This window comes from Euprymna scolopes, chromosome 27 (assembly GCF_053919585.1).
Source record: "Euprymna scolopes isolate OS-2025 chromosome 27, ASM5391958v1, whole genome shotgun sequence".
In the NCBI taxonomy this organism is placed as follows: domain Eukaryota; kingdom Metazoa; phylum Mollusca; class Cephalopoda; order Sepiida; family Sepiolidae; genus Euprymna; species Euprymna scolopes.
Window position 1 is genome coordinate 103,538,226 of NC_136508.1, and position 26,421 is coordinate 103,564,646.

Consider the following 26,421-nt stretch of genomic DNA (forward strand, 5'->3'; position numbering starts at 1 on the left):
CAGACTTATGCATTTCTCCCATCGTTTGATGCAGTTCGGGGGGCCTGTTTTTCTAGAACACCCCGGGTTGGTCCTCCAGCCAGGACGTGACTTCAGAAATCAAAGCTGCATCATCTGGAAAACGCTTTCCTTTCAAAAACAAAAAAAAAACATGAGAGGTAGGGAGAATGGGGAAGGATTTCATAACCACACGCCCGTGCTTCTGATCTGCCAACATGCGAGTTGTTGACCGGAGCGTTGTCCTGCAGGAGGAGGGTACCTTTGCTGATCTTGCCCTGCCTCTTGATTTTGATAGCTTCCCTTAATTTCCTCAAAAGTGAAGCATAATAGACTCCTGTAATTGTGGTACCCTTTGCCAGGAAATCTATCATCACTACTCAGTCCTGGTCCCAGAAGACTGTGAGCATGAGTTTTCCAGCGGAGGGCTGTACTCTTGCCTTCTTTAGAGGTGGTGAGTCTAAGTGCTTCCACTGCATTGACTGGGCTTTGGTCTCTGGATCATAGTGATGGACTCAGGTTCCATCCTGTGTAATCAGTATTTTGAAAAACTTTGACTCATCTTCTTGGCACATCTCCAAATTCATCCTCGAGCACTCGACGAGTTCCCGCTTCTGGAATGGTGTGAGTAACCTGGGAATCGATCTGTCAGACACCTTATGCATATACAAATGGTCATGAATGATAGTTTCCAACGACCCTATACTAATCTTGACATCTTAGGCTATTTGGCGAATAGTAATGCGCCGATCTTCCAAAATGGCAGCCTCAACTTGACGGACAGATGTCTCATAAATGGCAGAAGGGGGGCGACCAGATCTGGGAGCTGTTTCCATAGACTTCCGGCCATGTTTGAATTCACAATGCCAGCATTTTACAAGGTCATATGATGGGGCATTATCACATACGTTTCTTTCAAATACAAAAACCGGATCACTGCTCGACATTCAACAGGCTCCATTTCACACCTGACTCAGTTCAAACACTTATAAAACAGAAACCTTAATTAGTTCAGAGTTGTAATTTGTCATATAACCCGTAGAGATATAAAGCATTGTACATGCGACATTTCAGCTAGATCAGACAACTGGAAGTGGGCCAGGGGCATTACTTATTGCACGCTCCTCGTAAAAAACGATAACTAAAATAATAGTATTGTATATGTTGGCAAACTATTCATCTCTTATTTCAAGGATCGCAAAGAAGCTTATAAATTAACGTACACCGTGCATTTTAAATCCTGCGTCCATTTAGCGTGCAATAATGAAGTCGGATGTTGATAGCGAACTTATTGGCAAGTAAAAAAAAAAAAAGTTCAATACAAAAACAACAAAAGTAATGGACGTTTATTCAACGGGCACATTTACAAAAGCCAACATCTTAAAGAATTGGAAGCGTGTAATCACGTGGTTAGGTTGTTGGGTAGATCATATTCACGTGACTGGGAGTTTATTGGCGACTCATTAGTAAAAGGAGAAATTGTTCTTGATTTTTGTTTTGTTTTTTTTTGTTTTCGTTTATAATTCCGTGATGGCCGCTTGGAGATTCGATTCAACCGAACAGGTCTCGCTTTAAAAAATACGATTCCTGATTCAAACCACTTCAGAAAAATATCAGCTTACCTTGAACGTCTCCTTATAACCCCCCCCCCATCTTACAAGTAACAAATATACAAAAACCAGAACAAAAAAAAAAAAAGATGCCGGAATTAAGTCGGCTCCGAGTCTTAAACAAATAAGCTTACAAAAAATATTTGAGAATAAAACCTAAAAGACATTATAATTGCTTTCGATGATTGACGTTATTTTTAAGAGATAAAGAGATATAAAAGAAAAGAAAAAAACATTAAAAAAAAAAGTAAAAATATATTTCTCGATGTTTCCTGGCGATTACAAACTACCTAACTCTTTATACACTATGGTAAAGCTGATCTACTTTAAAAAACCATTACACACTATGAGAACTTACAACTTTGTTATAAACCCCATTATGTACTTACACATACATACACATCCACACACATATATATGTATATATAGGGTTCCCAATAAAATATATACACTCTTTAAATCATCCCAACTTGCTACGTGAATAAGCTATGCTACTTTCCTTAACACACACTTAACACACAGACACACACACACACACACACATATTTATATATATATATATAGAGTTAAACTATTGTAACACTATATATATATATATATATATATATATATATATATATAGTGTTACAATAGTTTAACTCGTAATGGGGTGGATATTTAGATTTGGTTGGTTGGTTGTTTTTGTTTTACGGCATATCAACCCTTTTCGGGTTATTTAATGCCGAATCTAAAGATTTCGAAGAAATTTTTTTTAAATAGAACATATTTGTTGTTTTCACGTCGGTTTCTATTTAACCCATAGTTGGGACCCTAACAGGTACTACAACTCCGGGTCAGAGTGGACCTGGGAGCAATGGTAATTAAAGGGTAGCTCCACACACCCCAAAGCCTGCAAGCTGGGGCCTCACCACTGGATATAGTTTAAGGTCATATCCAGGACCCCCATTGAGGGACTTTTACCCTCTGCAGGGGGGCAGTCGGTGTATTCTAATGCCCCACCGACAGGGCCTGGATATTTAGATAGGTGCTAACTTCATAAACATTTGATACAAGGTCTGAAGGTGCTTTAAAATAGGGGTACTCTAGCAATTACAAAAGATTGATGGTGTACCTCAGTCCGATAGCTAAATGGCCCGTTCTCGGTCCCACATTTGTCGAGTGTCAAGAACCGATCCTTGTGTTCTCTCCCCAGCCTCCCTCCGAAACCTGTATAAACAGCTGTCTTCTGAGAACTCGATATATCCAGGACTTGTATAGAACAACTAAGTATTGGAAAGTGTTCTCAAACTAAACATTGCTTCCAACTAAGGATATACATTTGGGGGGGGGCTGTTAAACACAAGCTACAATGAATGAGTTGAAAGTAACCAGTAAAGTAAGATATGTCATCATACCAATTGCACTGATTAGGAAAGTTTTTGATTCAATCAGTGAGCATTTTAGCTGTTCATGGACCACAATGACCAACACTTTGAACAATTTCGATAATTAGTTTCTATATCTAATCCCAGTATTTTGATGTATGAAACATTTTTTTCTTATAATAAATGTTTATGTAATTGTCATTTAAAGAGTTTGTACATTTTATTGGGACACCGTGTACATATATTGTCACTCAAAAGTATTAGATATATAAAGTAAGACACTCTATCAAATCTCCAATAATAATGATTACTACAATACTATCTCATTGATTACTGTACACGCAATAACCCTTATCCCTGAGTGGCCTCCGGGCCTTGATAAATGGTGACCCCCATGTACAAAAAGATACAATACATTTTTCTTTATTACTTAAATAAGGTTCAAGATTATTTCATCTCGATGACCATGTGTAAATAAACAATATATATACACACGTATATATATATATATATATATATATATATATATATAGTCTTTGAAGTTTTTAACCTTTAAAACTATACAAAAAAATATTTTTTTATCATTCGTTAGAAAACCATCTAGTCAGTAAGTCATTTAATCACCTGCAATCACTGCATCAACTCGCTCTAGAATTTACTGTAATATCAATAATTTATTTTTCAAGGGAATATATATATATATATATATATATATATATATATATATATATATATATATAAAAAGAGAGAGATCCTCCGTTCGTCTAGAAATATTTAGTTAAAATAATTCACATATTTAAAATGCTGATGAAATACACATGGCTCCCTGGTATTAATGTGTTGGGGGGAGAGATCTAACCAATGTGATGTAGACTGTACATTTTCTTCATAATCTTTTGCAAACACGCAGACAAGTAAAAAGACCTACCCACATTGTTTATTATTTATCTACATAGATTAGCATTTTCACTGTACTAGATCATGTGTACATCTGTTACATCATGGTATGCGTGGTTATTTTTCATTTGATCCTGTTATTTGTAAGAGCAAAACGAATGGTTTAGTCGAGGTCAGCTAATCTTCAATCTTACCACCATATTAGATTCACAGTTATCGATTAAATATTTGGTTGCATAGCCTTGCTTCCGTTTAGATGGTTTTCTCAAAGATTTGCAAGTATTTTGCAAGTATTTCGCGACATTTTTCTGTCCAAAACTTTTCTAGTTGTTGTATATTTTGTGACTTCCTCTTGTGATCATTGATCTTCAATATTTTCCACGAAGTTTCAATTGGGTTTAGGTCTAGAAAATTACTGGGCCAAATAAAAACGTCAATTCCGTTATTTAAAAGTCATTTTTTTGTTTAGTTTGGAGTTATGTTTGAGATCATTATCGTCCTGAAACACGACATTGCTATCATATTCCAACAAATCAGCAGATTTCCGCAGGGTTTCCTTCAGAATATCTTTGTATATCCTTCAAGTGATGTTTTGTAATTCAGCAGTAATGTTGGGTGAAAAAAAAAACTATACAATAATCGAACCACCGTCAAACTTCACTGCAGGAATGGTATTCTTTTTTGTAGGCGGTACCATTTTTGCTCTATACCGTGTCGGATTTTATTTTGTCTGACTATATTACCTTATTTCAAAATTCTTGTAGTTTCTCCCCATATGTTTTAACATGATTCAAACGTGATCCGACATGTTGGGGCTTTAACCATAGAACTGTTCTTGGAGATCTTGAAACAAAACCCCTACTGATTGTTTATGGCTCACATCTATTCCAACTTCTAAAAGGTTGGTTTGAATTCCACTACGAGTAACAAGAGTGTTTCTTTATACCTTTCTACTTAGCCACCATAATTTTTTTCATATAATTTATTTAAATGACAACACCTTGAAAAATTTGCAACAGCTTCACCACGGTGTTTAAACTTGCTAATTACGTTTCCAACCGTACTAAATGATAGATTAAGTTCCCTTAATATTATTCGATGCCCCTTTCCTTCTTTGTGCTTATCAATGATTTTTTGACGAATGACTATCGACCACTCTGTAGTTTTAGGCAGTTTTATAAATGAACTTATTAAATTCGAAGCATGTGAACACAAACCGGAAGAATTATATAAATGTAATTTTAATATAAAACTCGCTGATTGGTTAGTGATGACTCGCTTCCATTACTGCAACACGCAAAGCAAAAGGCATCTAAAATAATTTTTAAATAGGATTTTTTAAGCGTATCCAATACGTTTGCGTTTGTTAATTTATATTTTCCTTAAATATAAATTTTCTAAACTTTGATTTTGTAATTGCTACCCTTAATATATATACACATATACAAGTTAGAAAAGCATTTCATCCAAGGCATGAAAATTGTTAAACAAAATGTTTTTACTATAGGCTTCAGGCAAGATTCAATTTGAAATTTATTTATTTTGAAAGTGCACTTTTATAAATTTTACAAAGTAAGGTATAAAAATTTAATTTAAATTGAATCCAAAAAATACCTTGGAATTACTTTATGTAATGTACATTCTGTTGCACTTAAAAAAAATCATTGAAAATGTTATCATTAATTGTTAGATGAAAGATAATGTTTTAAAATTGCGGCAAATGTGCATCACATGAAATAAATCCCAAGTAATTTTTTTAACAAAAATTTAAAATAACTTTTTTGATTAATTTTTAAAATCTTCTTTCAGAATAGAAAATCTTTAAAATTTATCAAGGAACATTTTTATATAGGTTTCATTAACAAATATTCAGTATATAACGAGAAAAATAGAGATGAAAATTTCAAAAGGACTGTATAACTGGTTACGCTCAATAGTAGTCCTCGCCAGCGAAAGTCTTTGTTATTGTTATTCTATTATTATTTATTATAATTTAAAACATTTCCTGTCCTGCTCTTTCGCGCGATGAGTAATATATATATACATATATATATATATATATATATATATATATATATGTATGCATATATATATATTGCTCTTAAAAACTTAAATACAAAATATGTATTTTAATATTGTTTTTGAAGTCTAAAATATTGAATATGTATTATAATATTTCTTTTTAAAACTTAAATGCAATATATGCGGGTTAATTCTATTTTTAAAGTGTAAAATATTAAATTTATATGTTACTATTGTATTTTAAGATTTAAATAAAGATATGCACTTTATTATTATTTTTGAGGCTGTAAATATTTAATGTGTATGTTTTATTAATTTTAATGCTTAAATACAAAATATGTACTTTAATATAGTTAGTAAAGTCTAAAATATTAATTATGTATTTTCTATTGTTCTTAATAAGGTATATACAAGATATGTAATTTATAATTGTTTTAAAATTAAAAATATCAAATATATTTTTAATATTGATTTTGAAGGCATAAATTCAAAATATGTACTTTAATATTTCTTTCTTGTCTGAAATAGCCAAACTGAACTATTATGATATTGCTTTTAAACACTGAATTACAAACAGAAATATACTATAATATTGTTTAAGGCTAATTACCAACAGAAAGTTTCTAAAGCATATATTTTAATGCTAAAGTATAAAAACATAAGTAAAAGTATAGGGGAATAAAAGGTTAAACAACTGAGGAATCGGTTCTTTGAACAGTTGCATTCAATTCAGCTAAAATTTGCGTTTAAAAAAAGACAGGTGAGGACTTTAGTTTAGGTGCTACTGTATGTATACTTTTTATTTGTTCTACATAAGCATTAATATGCCGCTACGAATTTAGAGGCATATTTCGGTCAACCAGTTACAACTGGAAATCTATCCATGCTAAACTTTGGCCCGTAATAAACATTATCCAGGCATTCAGAAAAAAAAAAATAGCAGGTCACATCACGTGTCAGTACGTGCTTTATGTAATAGGTATTATGTGATATTTTAACTTTTAGCCTTGCAGCAAATATGTCTTCAGAGGCAAGGCATTAACGTCAAAGGAAAAAGTAAATTGTAAGCTAATGGTTTATGTTTCGATTCTCGGTGGCGACACACGAGTCATTTTTTTTTTTTTTTTTTTTTTTTGCTTTTGACAGCATTACTATATATTGTGTCAAATATAATGTAATAAAAATACGAAATCGGCAATGATCCAAATATCATATTTAAGCGTCTTTGACGACCTGGCAATGTCGGGCGCCCTGCTAGTCATGCATAAAAAATATTTTCTAGGTGGGCTTGAATGTTACAGCATAATGTTTTTTTGATAGTTGTAGATTCACAATTTTCAAAATGGCGTTTAGGGCTTTTTCTATTAATTCTCTTCAAATATATCGAATGCAATCATAAAAAAGAAGAGTTCCACTCAAGGAAATCAATGCAAATCAAAATTTATCTAATTACTATTATTTATGCTCTTTGCCCTGGAGAATTTAGAAAAATCTGAAGCGATTATGAAACATATCTTTAATAAATGCATACATTTTTGGAGGGATTTTAGTGACGCTTTCAGTTTTTTTATAATTGTTCGCATTTTATATAAAGAAAAAAGGCCATGTAAAAATAATACAGTGTCCGTTTTTCTCATGATTAAAAGATAGATGCTTGCTTATACGGTGACGTTATGATCGACTAATTCTCCAAAAGGTAATTCTTTACAATGACCTGTAGAGGCAATAAGTGTCCCGTTTGATATTAGTGTGGAAACTGTATGAAGACTTATTCGCGAACAACTAAAGACACGGAAGATTGCGGAGTAGATCAAACTATTTCACCAGGATGAGCATCAAGGCAGTTCCTCGCCTTTCCAGACCTTGCTATCTGTGGCTTTTGGTTATTCCCTAAGCTCAAGGAAAACCATAGCGGCGATCGTTATAAGATAATTAAGAAGATTAAAGAGGCAATGTCGAGGGTCATTGGCACGTTCACAAAGGAAAACTTTTTATGGGGCATTCGAGAAGTAGTTAGATATGTGCAACACGTGCATTGGAGCCGGAAGAGATTACTGTGAAGTGGGCCAGATTTTCATGTTTGTACTATCAATAAAAACGTCCATTCGAAAGAAGTTTTGAAACTTATTGAAGGCACTTGGTAATCGAAATATTAAGAAAGAAAAGATCAACTTGAGCGATTATTCGATATAGTTTCAGTATCATTTATAAAACAACTACGTATAAATGAAAAACAACAACGTTTTCTGAACTTTTGCGATGTGGTTACTGACTTGGATTAGCTTTGCTCTTCGAATAACTGTTCTAATCTTGTTTGTTATTCACGCAAATTTTCGGTCGATGTATATTCCGACTTTTGTTCGGTGTATTTTTACAATGGACGCTCTTAATGAATGGTGAAAAGAAAAAGAAAATAATAATTTTGTAATTTATTAGAAAACAAATGACGAAAACATTCAATAACATCTTACAAAGTTGACAAAATATATACATAATTCAAAAGAAGGAAACATATTCACACATAATTGAATTATTTTTTTCTTTTTTTACTATTCCTCTCGTTTACTATTCTGTCTTTCTCTTTCTCCATCCCTTTTTATACCCCCCTCTCTCTCTCTCTCTCTCTCTCTCTCTCTCTCTCTATCGATTGATACGAATATAATGTAATACTAACGGAATAAAAAATAGACTTTTTTGACCTAGTTTCAGTATTGTTTGTAAGACAATCACCAGTGCCAACAAATGAAAATTTTTTACTTCCTCTCACTCACTCTCTCTCTCTCTCTCTCTCTCTCTCTCTCTCTCTCTCTATCGATTGATACGAATATAATGTAATACTAACGGAATAAAAAATAGACTTTTTTGACCTAGTTTCAGTATTGTTTGTAAGACAATCACCAGTGCCAACAAATGAAAATTTTTTACTTCCTCTCACTCACTCTCTCTCTCTCTCTCTCTCTATCGATTGATACGAATATAATGTAATACTAACGGAATAAAAAATAGACTTTTTTGACCTAGTTTCAGTATTGTTTGTAAGACAATCACCAGTGCCAACAAATGAAAATTTTTTACTTCCTCTCACTCACTCACTCTCTCTCTCTCTCTCTCTCTCTCTCTCTCTCTCTCTCTCTCGATCTACTTTATCGCGCTGGATACGAATAGAATGTAATACTAATGGAAGAAAAATAGACTTTTTTTTACAGTTTTTGACCTAGTTTCAGTATTGTTTATAAGACAATCACCAGTGCCAACAAATGAAAATTTTTTACTTCCTCTCACTCACTCTCTCTCTCTCTCTCTCTCTCTCTCTCTCTATCGATTGATACGAATATAATGTAATACTAACGGAATAAAAAATAGACTTTTTTGACCTAGTTTCAGTATTGTTTGTAAGACAATCACCAGTGCCAACAAATGAAAATTTTTTACTTCCTCTCACTCACTCTCTCTCTCTCTCTCTCTCTCTCTATCGATTGATACGAATATAATGTAATACTAACGGAATAAAAAATAGACTTTTTTGACCTAGTTTCAGTATTGTTTGTAAGACAATCACCAGTGCCAACAAATGAAAATTTGTTACTTCCTCTCACTCACTCACTCTCTCTCTCTCTTTCTCTCTCTCTCTCTCTCGATCTACATTACCGCGCTGGATACGAATAGAATGTAATACTAATGGAAGAAAAATAGACTTTTTTTTACAGTTTTTGACCTAGTTTCAGTATTGTTTATAAGACAATCACCAGTGCCAACAAATGAAAATTTTTTACTTCCTCTCACTCACTCACTCTCTCTCTCTCTCTCTCTCTCTCTCTCTCTCTCTCTCTCTCTCTCTCTCTCTCTCTCTCTCTCTCTCTCTCTCTCTCTCTAGATCTACTTTATCGTGCTGGATACGAATAGAATGTAATACTAATGGAAGAAAAATATACTTTTTTTACAGTTTTTGACCTAGTTTCAGTATTGTTTATAAGACAATCCCCCGTGCAGACAAATGAAAAGGTATTACACCCCATGGGCAATTATTTTTATCCAATACTAAATCAGGGAAACACTGGATGCGATATTTTTCTTTGTTTTGTTTTTAAATGTGAATAACCACTTTTCAAGCTTGAAATATGTAATATCGGGAGGAAATAGAGACAGAATATTGTTATTCTACACGGCAGTTCGATTGCGGTTTTAAGTTTTAAGTCAAACAAAAAATAAAGATATCTGGAATACTTCCGTCTACACGACGCAACACCGACGATACCGCCGATACAACCAGAAACAGTAACAATCACTTTCCTCGATACAACACGGCGCGGTGCCAAACAATATTGTCCACGACCCAGCAGGAGCCTGACCACTTTTGACGACAGATCCGAACCAATCTGTCTACACGACCTGATACGATACAAAATATTTCGTCGATACCACCTGATATTATCCCAAATTATTCCATAGACACGACAAGACACGTTGCCGAAAAGCGTTTCGACCCTATCCGGAACGATCCAGAACAAACAACACGATCCGACCAGACACGGTGCGACCAATTTTGTCGATACAACCTGACATCGTACGGGATAATTCCATCGAGACAACCCGTCACGATCTCGAACAACTCTCGACAGGACACGATCCGATGCAATGCGAAAAATCCCGTCGATATGACGTGGCACTGTCCTGAATAATTTCGTCGATACGACCGAATACGAATCCGACCAAGTCTCTCGATACGATACAACAAACCTCCAACAACTCCATTGACAGGACCTGAAAAGATGCGAAATTCTACGTCGATACATCTCGGCTCTCTCCGAATAATTCAATCCACACGATCTTGAAAATTTTCATCAACATGACACGGCAGGATGCGAGCAATTCCGTTGATACTACCTGATAGACTACAATAGCAACCTCGGCACTTAGTACCTGAACGACTCTGGCGTCATCTTTTTCTAGCCATGGGACAATCTCTTTTTCGCCAAACTTTCCCGACTAAGACACGGACACACAATTTCTGAGCGCTTCCACGCAAGTTTGCTACACTATTTATTTCCTAACAATCGCAGAGAGATGTGACAAAAGGTGGTAGTGTGAGGAGGGTCGAGCTAGCATCCTTATATAATATGTAATTTATATAAGTTATAAATTTAATACACTTGAAAGACGAGAGGCAATGTCTGGGAGGGTTATACTCCTAAAATTACCAAGAACAAATGCCTCAGCTCGATGTATAAAATACCACTGAAATGACCGACTTCCTTCCGAACTGATTAATTAGCATGTGTAATTGAAGAGAGTATCCGAATGAAAAAGCACTACGCCACCAGTTATCAAGGTTAAAAGATACTGGAGGATAAGCGTTAATCAAGTAGAATTATGATAGTCGAAAGTTGCTATATTTAGCCTTATAGTGTAAGAAATGATTTGAAAGGTAATTTCTACCTGATACAGTAAAGGCTAAAACACTTTTGTTTAAGATCTATCACCTTTTTTTGGATTAAAGTAGTGACAAACCCAACAAAGGAAATTATTGCATTCAATAAAATATGTATTCCGATTTCAAATACCACAAAAAGATCCCTAGCCGGTTCCTTGTGTGATTTCCAAAAATTGACGTCCTGGAAGAAGTTTTCCTTCTTTAAGAAAGTAAGTTTAGCAGAAGTGATGTGGTCTTCCATATTTTTTTGTTAATCAAAATTAACTTCCTCCAAAATTGAAGAGTTCCTGTTAATGAAAGCTTTCACGTGAGTGTCCATATAGATGACCCTAAGAAACGTGTGAAAAAGCAACATAAATTATAATAAACTTAATTATTAGGTGTGTATTCCCAATGTCACAAGGGAAGACGGAGACGATAATGTTAGGCATCACTCTACAAGGCAGAAAGACAAACATCTGGATCCGCCAACAAGCAAGAATTATTAACAATCTAAACACAGATGAGCATGCACGTATCCAGGCAACGTGGCAACAATACAGGACAATGGAATGGGCAACTAGTGAACATCAAATGTCAAAAGAAAGGCCAAGAACAAGATGGAGTGATGACCTTATACAACATATGGATCCCATATAGCAGTGGATTGCTCAGGACAGAGATAGATGGCTAAAATCCAGGGAGGGGTTCCTCATTTAGTGATAGTACCCTTATTTATATTGATATTGATATTAAGGTGTATATTTTGTTGTTTCTAACATAAGCTAACAAGGCAGAAAGACAAACATCTGGATCCGCCAACAAACAAGAGTTATTGACAATCTAAATACAGATGAGCATGCACGTGGATTTTTCTTTATCGATCATGATTTTGGAATGAAACTTAACGAGAAAGGAGGTTCTAATCTGTGCATGTCCTTGTAAAAAGTGGCGATAAACGCTCAATATTGACGCACGATTTACTTTCATCTTTTCCGAAATTCCATCATTCTAGAGGTTTTTTTTTTTTTAATTCTTCCATGTTAACTTTCAAAGATTTAGGTAAGAAGAAAAAACACGGAACAAAATGTCACGATTTCCAAAAGTCGAGAAATATCGCGATTGTTAAAAAAAAAAAAAAGAATATATATTTTTTTAAAAAGATGGAAAACCTGAAAGATGAAAATTGTTATCTTTTATCTATGGGAAAATATATTTCAATATTTCGATAAGTACGACTTCTTATATTTCAAGTCCAATATGTACAGAGCTACGAAAACGAGACTATGACCTTTTCTGTTCCAGAAATGTTTACATAGTTACTATCTTATTCAATGCACATTTGCACGCGATAAACGATCAAAATGCACATGTATTCTAAGCTGCTTTTTTTTATATGAGATCTTAGTAAAAGTAAAGCCTTATATTTTTAACGTAAAAAGTTAAATAGCTACGAAGACGGGGGTTGCACCATTAAAACAAGCGCCATTTTGTGTACCAGTCGTTTTGTTATATTGAAGTCTTATTAGTATTATTGTTGTTATTGTTCGTATTTCTTGTTGTTATTGTTAGGTCTTATTAATAGTGATGCTCAGAGTCTTAGAGAGTCTTATTAAGAGAGATGTTGCGTTCTGTGTTCGTGTTATGAAGAGATTCATATATATAAAATGTTCATACTTAGAAGGGTTAGTGAGGAAATAGTGTTGAGACAGTCTTTGTGTTCACATTGTAGATATGAGATGTCGAGACATTGTGTATGTAAAGACATTTTAAAACACATAATATATAAGACATATAATCACTTTACCTTTTGGTAGAATTACAACACAAAGATGACGTTTATAAAAACACATGATAGGTTTATTTCTTCTCCGACCGGTCGTGGTTTTCTTTGTCAAGAATTCAAAGTTTTACATTCTATGTTTCAAAGGTGACCGTCTCGCTTCCAGACGTTCGACTCCCATCTCTGGACTCAAGGCTGTCGTCTGTCGTCCTCAGACTCTCTCCCAAACTCCCCCTGCTTAACTCTAAAGTTTCTTACTACATCGAGAACTTCCCATTTTCCATGACGTCATACACATGTTAAAACATGTGTCTTCTTTCACATGTTCTGGAAATGCGTGTCCAAAACCTTTTCCTTTGTTTACAAAAGGAATTTTAACCTATACCCCCAGTAACCTATATTTCCAATATGTTAAAAACATGTTTATTAAATTATCTTATAGTTGCATTCTTCAATTGAATTTCATAACAGAATTGACAATGCACATTCTTTTCTTCAAACTATTTCATCTCTAAGCTAAACAATGGTTTTTTTTTTTTTACATTCCATTTGCTAATTCTCTTTCGTAATCTATTTCTAAACCTAAATTACGAGGTTCGAATTTCGTCTATTCTATTTCATGTTAATTTTAACTAAATCTCTATATTTTTATACTTACATGAAAAGGGGACAGTCCTTATCATGTAACATAGCAACTTGGTAGAATTACAACACAAAGATGACGTTTATAAAAACACATGATGGGTTTATTTCTTCTCCGACCGGTCGTGGTTTTCTTAGACAAGAATTCAAAGTTTTACATTCTATGTTTCAAAGGTGACCGTCTCGCTTCCAGACGTTCGACTGTCCATGTCTGGACTCCAGACTGTCGTCTCTCGTCCTCAGACCCTCTCTCAGACTCCCTCCTCAGTTTCTCCCTGCTTAACTCTAAAGTTTCTAACTATATCGAGAACTTCCCATTTTCCATGACGCCATACACATGTTAAAACATGTGTCTTCTTTCACGTGTTCTGGAAATGCGTGTCCAAAACTTTTTCCTTTGTTTACAAAAGGAATTTTAACCATTATTTCCAGTAACCTATATTTCCAATATGTTAAAAACATGTTTATTAAATTATCCTATAGTTGCATTCCTTTTCTTAAAACTATTTTATCTCTATTTGATTTCTCAGCTATTTGACTTCACTGCAATTTAAGTGGCAATACTCCTACCCAGTAACCTATATTTCCAATATGTTAAAAACATGTTTATTAAATTATCTTATAGTTGCATTCTTCAATTGAATTTCATAACAGAATTGACAATGCACATTCTTTTCTTAAAACTATTTTATCTCTAAGCTAAACAATGTTTTTTACATTCGATTTGCTAATTCTCTCTCGTAATCTATTTCTAAACCTAAATTACGAGGTTCGAAGTTTGTCTATTCTATTTCATTTTTACATTTAACTAAATCTCTCTATTTTTATACTTACATGTAACACTTTTTTATTTAAAAGTCATCACAATTTTCAATTCAGTTTTAACAGGAATTTAATAACTACGATGATGACAACAGCATATTCTTTTCATTGTTTTGACTCTCGAGTATATATTCAACATAGTTAGACATAGTTAATCAAGCGAGAACCACATCACTCTATATAAAAGCATATAAGATATCAACGGATACGCACTCGAAAGTCAAAACAATAAAAAAGAATATTCAGTTGTCCTAGCCATATTAATAACGCATCTCAGCTTAGAGTGTCACCGGGTCATTATCTGCAACAGAGAAATGGAGCTGTCACGTAATAAATACAAGTTCACTCATCGTAAATAATAATGCTTCGGATCGGATATATACGGACGGAATAAAAACAGGAGGCACAACTTGGGAACGACTCTTATGAATATAAAATAAAATTGTGTTACTTTAGAAACCATTATTTGGCAGGCTTCTATATTCACACACTTTCTTTACGGCTAGTTGGCTAGTCGGAATAAACGCTGTAGTATTAAAACAAAGTTGCTTGTTCTGTCTTATCAGCTATTAAGTGTATTTTATATGCGAACAAAAGAGCGTATTGATGTACAAATGGCCATCATAAAACAATTAGAAATATGACGTTCCTGAATTTTGGTGATGAGGATCGTTTATTCGTATTAATTGAACTACTGTTCTCATCTTGAGTGTGATTTTCACGACGTTTTCGTTTAGTTCGTATTGAATATCTATCTATATATCTATAAAAGTGAACGTGTCTGTGTGTCTGTGTGTGTCTGTCTATGTACATTTCCCTACGCAATAACTCTGTCAATTCTTAGTCTGCAGACTCGAAATTTGATATACAGGGTACGTAGATTTTGAAAAAATCCGTGTGATCGGTTGTCGGCCAGAAATTTGGCTGTTAAGGGGTCAAAGTTCAACGATTTGATATTTGAGAACTCTATTAACCTCCTCCGACAATTTGGAGTCTAAACATTTGGAATTTTAGATATAGGTTCCTTGGACATGGATCTAACTTAATAACTTGATTTGAGCTAAAAAAGAAAAAAATGTTAAGAAGTCATAATAGGGGTCAATAATAAAATGGCCGTTTTTTTTTGTTTTTTGTTTTTTTTTTTGCTCAACATGCACCTCTAATCACCCGGGCAACGCCGGGATGAAATGCTAGTATAAAGGAAAAAAAAACAAAGTAAAAATAATAGAATATTCGTTTTTTTCCAAATGGTTAAAAGATACGTTCATGCTTATTCGGTGACGTCATGACCGACTTATGCCCCAAAAAGTGATTCTTTAAAATACCTTCTAGAGGCAATAAGCGCACCGTTTGATATTAGTGTGGCAACTGTATGTAGACTGATTCGCGAAGAAATGGAAATGTGGAAGATTTGCACGAAGTTTGTCTCAAAGATGCTCTGAGAGTATCGAACTATTTCACCAAAATGAGCATCAAAACAGTTCCTCACCTTCTCAGACTTTGCTCCATGTTTTTCTTTTTTGTTATTCCCTAAGCTCAAGGAAAACCATAACGGCGATCGTTATAAGATAATCAAAGAGATAAAAGATGCAGTGTCGATGGTCACAAAAGAAGATTTCCATGGAGCCTTCCAGAAGTTGTTGGAAAGGTACAGCTAGTGCATTGCAGCCGGAGGAGATTACTTTGAAGTGGACTAGAAGTTTATGTATGTACTATTAATCAAAATGTTGATTTCAAATAAGTCTGGAAACTTATTGAAGGCACCTGGTAATCTATATCATAAATATCTCATGTCTGTTTAAATGTATGTATGTATTTATGCATGTATATTTTATGTCTGAGTATAACTTTGGACAAAGGCGACGGATTTTCACGAAATCGATATAGTTTGGAAGATCGACCCTTCGGACGAGAAATATGGAAAGTTGTCTAAAAACATTAATTTCTTTACCTTTAACTGGGCCCTTTTCTACAGAAATAGGTTGCTTTTTCGCCGATAATTTCGAAAGCCATCCCCGCTTCTCGATTGACTAGCCTTTATTTAAACCTACGTCACTTTCGGTTTATCGATGGACGCAACGGCAACGAGGTCACATTTTTTTACGTTCTTTTCCTCCTTCCTGTTATGGATTCGAGCCTTCCTGCCTACTGCCAATTTTTATTTTGTTTTTTTTTTTATTTAGGGCTTGTCTCAAAAACTACAACGTATATATACTCCATATGAGATCAGGAGAGTCTTCAGGAGTGATTCAACTCTCCAGAAACAGCTTGAGAGTCAGGTTTTCTACAGAAAAGACCATGACTAAGAACTGTGTATATAAAATCCCATGTAAATTTGGAAAACTATACAAACGTTGATACATGTTGTCCATTGAAAGTACGGTTAGAAAAACATTGAAGATCCGTAGTTTGTGGGAAGACTGAAAAATCAGGTATAGTTGACAACATCTAGATGTAAAAAGGAAAGCCATCAACCATTATGGGACGAAGTAAAAATTATAGACAGAGAAGAACGGTGAAGAGTATGCTGGGGAATAACCAATTACTAAGTAAACAAAGCATAGAATTTAATACATGGGGACCATCTTCATTAATATAAAGCTCACCCGTCTGTTTAAATTGTATGTATGTATGTATGTATGTATGTATGTATGTATGTATGTATATATGTGTGTATGTACTTGGACAACATACAGGGAGCATTTGAGACGTCGCGAGTGGTTTCACCAGATGTGCCTACTGCGAATCTTAGGTGAGGGTTGGCAGATGTATGTCAGTGATGTTGAGGTGCTTGATCGAACCCAATGCCTTAGCACTGAGGTTCACGTTATTAAGCATAGACTGAGATGGAGTGGACATGTGGTGAGAATGTTAGACAGTCGACTTCCCAAACAACTCCTATATGATGAGCTCGCCGAGGGAAGACGTCTGGCTCAAAAGCCTAAATTGAGATTTAAGAATTGTTTAAGATCCACCGTGAAAAAATGTGAGATTGATGAAAGTACCTGCGAGAGTATTGCTTTGGATCGCGGAGGGTGGAGAAGGATCTTGCGGGGAGGTGTGGGCAAGTTTGAGGTGGATCGGACCCAGTATGAGCGGCTGAAGCGTGGTATCCGGAAAAGGAGAGTGAAAGGAACCGTGGATGAGAGGGGGAGCCAAATTGGTCTGGGATGTGTCTTAAAAACTAATTTAATTTGCTAAAGACCTCTAGAAGAACGGTCTAGAGAAGAGCCAACCATTTAAAACACTTACAGCCGCCTGACGACCTTTAGTTTTGGAAGCGATAAAGTTGAAAAATATTGTTACAAAAAACGGACAGACGGATAAACAAACATATAGCATTTTATATATTAGATTAAAACTAATTTAGAAAAGTAACCTGCAGGTATGCAGAAAGCTAGAAATGTTAATAAAAACACGCATTCATATATGTATATATATATATGTATATGTATATATATATATGTATATATATATATGTATGCATATATATATGTATATATATGCATATATATATATATATATATATATAGAGAGAGAGAGAGAGTGCTCAATGTGTAGCCAGAGCAGTATATAGGAAATTTATTACCGTGAGTCTTGAATGAGTTTACATATTGTTTCAGCTAGATGAAGATCCTTAAAAACAGGAAATATCCAACTAGCATCGTCAGAATTCATAGATGGACTCTATGAAATCTGACGATGTTAGATGAATATTTCCTCTTTTTAAGGCTCTACATCTAGCTGAAATATTATGTGAACTCATTCAGGACACACAGTAATAAATTTCATATATATATATATATATATATATATATATATATATAACTACTTCATTTACTCACATAAAATTAATATACGAAGGTATAGATTTATGCGTAAACTTTAAGTATTTACTTCAAAAGTGCTCAATACGTATGTAGAGCTAGTTAGTATTTTTTAAAATATATATGGCGATTAAGCTACATTGAATATTCGTCGTTTCATCCACTCTAGGATTCCTCAGGCTTATGCGCGAATTCTGTGATTGTTTATCGTTTTTATATGGTCCTCTTCTATTGAGGATTTAGTAAGCCAATCAGCTTTCTAGTATCCACCGCGCCCCTTCCTATCAGCCAATGGGCATGCATTTTATCGGACAAAGGATCTGTTTTAAAACTAGGTTAGTGTTTTTATTGTTTTTTTTATATATAAATACACGTATGTGTACATACATATATGCACATGTATATACATATATATACATATATATATATATACATACATATATGTGTGATCGTTTATGTATATTCATGTTTATTTGATTTATTCATTTGTTTATTTTTTATTGTTTTAAAACTATTTTGTATCGGTAAATTTTATTTTGTGAACACAGTTATTTGCGAATTCTCTTCTACAGTTACATAGATTTTGGGGTTCTTTAAATACAGGATAGCAAATATTTCATGAAGGCATAATCTACATGGGTCGTCTAGATGCCTACACGTGTTAGCTTGTCTTATTTTCCATTCGACTACCGGCGAATGTCCGCTTTCTTTGAGTTCCCAGTATTTATTCGCTAGTGCTGTTTTTATACGGTCTTTTTTATTGTTGAATGTACTTTTGTGCACATAGTATCGGGTTTTGAAATCTAAGGAAGTCATGCCTACGTAATATTTCTTGTTATACGAGTTTTCTTTCGCAGATTTTGTTGCCTGATAAACTACGCTTTTAGTTAGACACTTATTTTGAACTGGGCAAAGTGTGCAGTGTCTACAATTGCATTTATCTTCTTCGATATTGTATTTTTATTTATAGTATGGTTGTCCTTGTCCAGGGTTGGTTTATTATTATTATTATTATTATTATTATTATTATTAGTAGTAGTAGTAGTAGTAGTAGTAGTATTGTTATTATTGTTGTTATTATTATTATTATTATTATTTCTGTTAGTGTTGGTTTTATATTTGTCATGGTGTTTACTTTTTTATTGTTTATTTTGTTGTTGTTTACATTGTTTTTATTTAGTATTTTGTTATTATGTGCTTTAATTATCATCTCTAAATTTTCGCAACAACTGTAAGATAACTTCAAGGTATTTTTATTGAAGATTTTGTGTAAGGGGTTGGTTGCGGGAAAGTGTTTTTCAATAAGATCTAGAAATTTCTTGCCAAGTTTTGTTTTTAACATTTGATTGTATGAGGCCGTATACAAAATTATAGTTCTTTTTCTTCTATTTTTAATTTTATTATAGTTATTGGTGTTTTGTTGTTTATATTTGATATCGATATTTTTGTATCCACTATTTTTTTAGGGCTGTTTCGTAGATATTGGATGACCTGTTAAATGCATTTTCATCGCTTGAGTTATTACTGAGTCTACTTACGATCGAGTTAGGAATGTGTTTTATAATTGATGGTCGGTGCTTGGACTTAGGGTTTACATAAATTGGAGTAGCGTTATCTTTTAAGTAGGGTTCATATGTGTTTTTATCTAAATTTATCTTGACGTTAGCTGATAGGTCTGCTTTTAGGCCTAATTTTTTCATTTCCTTGTGTATTATTTTCTTAAAGTTTTCTCCCTTGACTTTGTTAGAGTGTTTTTATTATAGCTTGTCCGTCATCTCTATATAGGCCGATATCTATATATTTACGTATATTGTCGACATGGCATGAAAACAATTGTAACGTAAAATGAAATACACTTTTTGTTGCTATCAACACGTTTTTGGAAGTCTTAATTTTGCTTACACAGTATATATATATATATATATATATATATATATAATGAGAAAGACATGAACCATATTAGGATGATATAAAATAAATAAGTCGAGTAGAGAAAATCAATCGACTTATTTATTAGTCGCGTGCAAGCGACTCTATAAGTCACTCGGTCGGTCCGTCGGTCTGTCGGTCGGTCGGTCTGTCGGCCTGTCGGTATGTCGGTCGGTCTGTCCGTAACACGTTTTTGCTTGGCCTTTTTGGTTAAGCTAAAAGGTGTGTTGTTAATTGCTGCTGTTCTTAGGGTTTTAAGCCTTACTTTGCCTTTTGGCAAAGATCAAAGCGTAATATCTCTTCTTCCTACATGTTATACTTATGTTTGTAACTTTGTGATATAAAATGGAGGTCATTTTTCTGTATTAATTTAATGTAAAATGATCACCCACTTTACAACCAGTCAGTCTCAAATTCATTCAAGTCATTCTCCAGATCATTCAAGTTGTTTTTGAAGAATTCCAGTTTTTTTTAAGCATTAAAGTCATTCTTAAGGTCATTCAATTAATCCTTAAGTTCATTAAAGTCATTCTAAGTCATTTACTTTTTATTTTTTTAAGTCATTTCAGCCCATTTTTCGGTCATTGTAGTTTATCTTCAAGAATTTCATCTCAATCCTATATTCACGACTTATTCATTATACGTGAGCACGCGACTAATGGCTATCGGCCTTGTTTTATAACATCCGAATATGGTTCACATCTTTCTCATCATTTTCAAATGTTGCTATTCTAATATATATATTGATATATATATATATATATATATTGGCTGCGACGTTGTTTGGCTGTGGAAATTATATATATATATGTATACATATATGTATATATATATATATATATATATATATATATATAGTTTCAAATCTAGAATTTTATTAAACGCAACACAAAAAATACAATTTACAAATATATATATCTCCTTAATCTATAGGTGTTCGATGTTTACCCATCTCCTAAACTACACCATCTAAACAAACTGCCGTTGAAGATTCAAAATACGGATTGGACTCCTTTACCTCACTGCTACCAAAGACTGTCACTTCGGCATGAAATTGGGATACGAACTTTAATATCCTTATATTATTTGCCTTAACCTATGTTTTCCAAACTTTAAAAAATATTTAATTAGGATTTTTAAAAATTTTTATTGAGTTTAGCAAATTAGGCATAAACCATTATAACTTGCTTATATTTTTCATCTGGCGAGATCAATAGACATCGTAAAACTATAAGTTAAGGATATATACTTTTTAAATTATATTCTTTGTGGTGCATTTAATAATTTTAGATTTGAAAATTAAACATTTCACGCCATAGAATTTAAATTACTAATTTATGATTTATTTGCTCGTATACTGAACATTTTTTTATTAAGCTAGGTTTGTCTTTATAAAATATTACAGCCAATGGTATTTTGTAAGATCAATAATCACTGGGTTTCTATACCAGTAGGTCTATTTCATTGCACCATTTTGAAGTGTATATATATATATATATATATATATATATATATAGTGCAAAATTTTGTTGAAAATTCAAAGCCTTGCGTTTTCTTTTTTTATAACCTTCGTTTATTTCCCGGACTTTTTCCATTACAACTGTTTCATTGATGAGTTGGCAATTTTAAGATTTATGTTTCCAAAATTGTTATATGCATATATATATTGTCTTTCTTCATTTATTCACTATATATATATGTGTGTGTGTGTGTGTGTGTGCGTGTGTGTGTGCGCGCACGTGTATACTTGGTTAAGGGTATTCAGTAATAATAACTGATGGAGAAGAGTAAGATATATTTGATCGCAATACTCGACAAACGCTCGGTTAAAACAAGAAGTTATCGTCAGACGATTTAAGAAATGGTTGCTCTCCACAAAAAACAGTCCTAAAATAGAATAGTTTCAATAATATATATATATATATATATATATATATATATATATATATATATATATATATATATATATATATATAATGCAAACACGGTACTGTTTATTTTATGGTTAAGTTGCAGTTTTAGTGATTTACATCTGTTTAAAGCTCCACCAGAAACTCATTTTTCGAAAAATTCTTTTTAAATTATTACAGTTTATTGATCAGCTTTATTGTGGAAAAGATTTCTGTTCAGGAAAAAAAATTCATGATGAATTTTCTGGTGTTCAAATTCGTAAAAAATATGTAAGAAGGTGAGCGACGGTTTTTACAACTGGTTTCCATAGCAAATACGTCGCTGCTGCGACTACTCTTGCTACTAATTCACTGCTGTTTTGAAAAGAGAAGTAACCGGTAACTCAGAGAGAATGAAAGGATGAAAGGGGGATAATTGGGTGGATTTTATTGAAAGCAGATGAGTGCCATACATTATTATATATGTGTTTATGGGGACCAAGAAATAAGACTGAATTTAAACAAAGAATAAATGAATTTATTGAAACCTGGAAAAATCATGGATTACAGTTTTAAAAAAATGCGAGCATGAAAAGCCATATGGTTACGCTTAAATATGAAAGGTAAAGGACTAGTAGTTAAAACTGGAAAATAAAAAGAACAAGTGTATTCCAGTATAAGTAACATTATATAATCAATTCTTAATGCTTTTCATGTTCGCCTATTTCTATTGTAATACATATATATATATATATATATATATATATATATATATATTGCGATAGTGTCAATCTTGATGCTAGCAAGCAGCTTTTGCCACCAGCCAAGGTATTAAAAAAGCATATAAAAAAGGAGAAATTATAAAGCCTGTTCATGCTAAAGTCTTGTAACTCTCGAGTTAATCCAGCTTGACACATACTAAGCTGTGTTCTTAAGATGATCAGAGGCAACTTAAAGATTGTGGCCTATTATTCCTATTCCAACCTAAACATGGAATCACATGGCATCGCCAACTTTTCTCCACACAATCGGCACGCAGTGTCTCATGTCTGTGTTTCTTTCGTTCGTGTGTATCCGCCTGGTTTTCCTCCCAGGTTTTGTAAATTCTATTAGGGGAACACATTTTCTTTTCATCCGGCCATGCTACAATGTCTGGCCGTTTGTCTGTTTGAATTATTTAGAATGGAAATTGTAGAGATGTCTTGAGATCCACAGAAAATATCCAATCATTGGCTCCACTGCGCAGCTTCACATTAGATTGTTTTTTCTTTCTCACATTCCACTCGGTTTCTTTGTAAAACTGAATTATGGGTTCCTTGACTGTAACAAGTTGCTGGCTTGCTGCCTCGCAACACCCTTAACATCTTCTAACGCCTTGTTATATCTCCATGGGTACATCTAAAGTGTTTGCGGACACGTAGATAGTACATGATCCAACGTAGCTTGACAATATTTATACAGAGAAAACAGGTCTGAATCGGTATATGCCCATAATTTTAGGTAAGGAGCCTTTGATACACAATCAAAAGTAGAGCGAAGAATGAAAATATTGCCTGTGGTTTCATTTCAATTAAGGCATTCCACGAAATTAATTTGGGTCGATGAAATGTCGATGCACATTGGTTGGTCGCCACCCATCCGTTCAGAGCGGCCGTAGCCGAGCTTGAATTCACTACCCGGGTTTGTAGTGTAATTCAAATCTTCTCGGTAGCTAAATATTTTATGCTTCTGCATGGCTATCAAGGGTACATTTATCGTTACGCCATCACTAGATGGGTCGCCTACCACGGCTTAAGAGAGTCCCATATACTCTCGGGAGAAGGATAGACCACGCCAATTTCGCACCCTGGTATTTTACTTCACGACACATACAGCGCCTCGCCTTTCCAAAATGATCACCCATCTGGTACTGGTCAGGCTCAACCTTGCTTAACCTATGATTTGGCGAGAACCCGTGTGTATGGCTGTCTTTTGATCTTCTTAAAACATTCTGACCTTTTCGATCGCGATGTCTCTTTTTCCTTTTTTAGCCTCTTTAGAGATAACTTTGCTGTTCGTGCTGCCCAGCCCAGTTTTATTGGTTTTAGTGACGCCTTTGATTCGAAACTACATTCTGCCTCTTCTGTTGTTTTAACGACCGACCATTTCGTCCTTGTTTTTATTTCTGGTTATAAATGTTTAATAATGGCATCTCTATGTTGGTGTGCGCGGATCAAAGAAGTATGGAACGTTCTTTAGAAGGGGATTCATCGATATAATAAAAGTCTTAACAATGCAAGCAGCGCATAGATACAATAGGAAAAGATGTTGATAGAAGAAAAATATATATTGATGCATATAGATTTATTCATCCATCGAAACATGTGAACACATGTAAGGGGGGGGGGTTACTTAAGTTCTTATGCCAGGCATTTAAAAGACTAATACTACTTATCAGAAGAGTAGAGATCATTCTAGGTAAGAAATTATACATCTATCAATGGGTATGTAAGGGTATTTTAGGGGGTACGTAATAGAATGGTTGGGAGGGCTATTCAGGGAGTTTTTGAGATAATACTGGAACGTTAAATATAATAGACGGGGATTTTACCAGGGATGGCTGATAGTTATATGTTGATGGAGTTTGGCAGTATACTTTAGGGAAGTAAATTAAGGTCCAATGAATATACGACCCCACGTTTATATATTAGTTAGATAGAACACATAGTTACAAATTATTATTAAAATAATTCGAAATTAACAAAACTTCTTAAAGGTCCAAATTATAAAGAACCTAAATCCTTAAGAAGTAACTAAAGTATTATTATTCTATAGCTAATAAATAGAAATTATGTCTATGTTTGGTGCGTGAAAGAATAGTTTACCGGAATTCGTAAATAAAATAAAAAGCTGAACGTATAAAAATGTTTAACACGTTAACAAAACGAATCCTCTCCTTCGAAATTCAGAAATATTTCCGGAACTTAATAAAAACTTCCGGATAAATGTGTTATAGCTCCCGTTGATAAAGCAGCAAATAATAAAATAAAAATTAAAATAAAAAGTTGTAGATAAGGAATAGGAAATAAAACAAAAACTAGAAAGCAAATAAAAAATAGAATAAAAAATAAAACTTGTAGACTAAAACAGAAACTGATTGAAACATTGTCAAAACACCAACCAATATAAATATGAAAGTCAGAACAATATAAATGACCAATTCTCCTGTAAAAAGATGCACCCGAGAAAGGTCGGGAGTTCTATCGACCGAGAGTTTATGAAAATAATTACTAATCGCGTCTACCCACCGATTCTCGTCAGATAACCGAAATTAAGCAACGTTGAATCTGGTTAGTATCGGATGGGTGACCATTTAGGAATTCTACGCGCTGCATGTGCTCTCCGCTTATCTCGGAATTTTTTCTAGTCGTTCTGTGCATGCACTTCACGCACAGCTAGCATTTAACAATGACGACTCAAGAGAGGGATGGTTGAAAATTGCGCACCCCCCGTGGGTATCCATAGTCTGTCAAAGACAGAGATAGCTCTTTTTAATCACATTTGACACACTTGTTTCAGTTATATCACCGAAGTTAAGCAACGATGAGTCTTACCAGTGGAAGATGGGTGATGATTTTGAATTTCCAGGCGCTGTTTGTGCTCCCCGTTTATGTCGACATTATTTCCAGTCATCCTCGGCTTCTCCTTGCCACTGGACTTAAGCAGTGCCGATTAAGGAGAGGTGTGGTAGGGAATTGTGCAACCCTACCTATGCAATTACACGCACAGCTGTTAAACAGGGAGTATCCTTTGTCTTTCGTGACTGAATGGAGGTATTGGCAAAAATCAGAATGGTATTCCGAAGAATATCAATCATGAACTATCACCGTAAAATATGACCTGGAGGAATATTTAGGTTTGAATCAAGAACAATATAAAAACATTCCCAAGTACAGGAAAGAACATTTAACATACATCGGATGCTAAATCGATCGAACTGTTGTGAAACTAGAAACTTAAACAAGAATAGAAATACAATTTATTAATCGTCATGTATTTAACTTTTCAATACCAGTACGGTTTTATCTGATAATGTAGCATGTTCTAATTATTTTATTTAATTACAAACAGTTCAGACCGGTTTTGCTTTGGTTCTATATACTGTTCATTAATTGCCGTACATATGAATACACTTTATGCAGGATTTCGGACTTTTAAACAAAAAATTGTCTGAATAATTTCGAAGAGAC